Below are 758 nucleotides of genomic sequence, written 5' to 3' on the forward strand. Positions count from 1 at the left end.
CGTTGGCCGTTGAAAAATTAAGGCTATACTTTACAGGATCATTTCTGTAGTTAGTCTTCCTTTATATTTTTTGGAAATCGACCCGCAATGACGAAGTATATCGTTTTATCTGACAACGTGAGGTTTAAGAAGTTCATTTCTAATTTTGTCTTGTGGCATATTAGAAATGATGTTTCTTCGAAAATCGTTCGCTTACAACGGATAAAACGACTTCTGAGTGGTGATTTTAATGAATAAATTCCTTTTGGTTGAAATGCTCTGCGTTGGCCGTTGAAAAGTTAAGACTATACTTCTCAGGATCATTCATTTCTTCAAAGAAATTAATGACCTTTAGAAATATGCATATTTGCATTATTTCGTTGTCATTTCCATATTCGTAGCAATAGAATTTCTATGGCATAAGTAAAGTAATGGCCACCGATTGTCACCCCTTGCCGCTGTAGCAGCTTCGCCTACAAACATGCGTAAATACATATGTATGTATGTATACGTATGATCGTGAATACATATCGACGCAGATTTTTGCGAGAAGCACCAGAAAGTTGTGCAATTTACATACGTACAGTTTATAATGTAGTGTCCGGCCCGGGATGGAATAATAGGTACAATTACCGACTGCGCCAGTTACCAGTTTTGTGTAGGTACCTCTTCCTTTATTCAATTAAAAATCAGTTTTGTGTAAGTGCCTTTTCCTTTATTCAAACAAAATCCAGAAATGCTGTGCCGTTGCTTCTGTTTGCTTCCGTTTCGGATCAAAG

At 36.9% G+C, this 758-nt stretch overlaps 1 pseudogene; it reads left to right on the plus strand.

The window, feature by feature from the left end:
• The first annotated feature begins 19 nt into the window (after positions 1 to 19).
• LOC120779303 lies at positions 20 to 222 on the plus strand (annotated as a pseudogene).
• The last annotated feature ends 536 nt before the right edge of the window (positions 223 to 758 follow it).

Source organism: Bactrocera tryoni, unplaced genomic scaffold (assembly GCF_016617805.1).
Source record: "Bactrocera tryoni isolate S06 unplaced genomic scaffold, CSIRO_BtryS06_freeze2 contig_2371, whole genome shotgun sequence".
NCBI classification, from domain to species: domain Eukaryota; kingdom Metazoa; phylum Arthropoda; class Insecta; order Diptera; family Tephritidae; genus Bactrocera; species Bactrocera tryoni.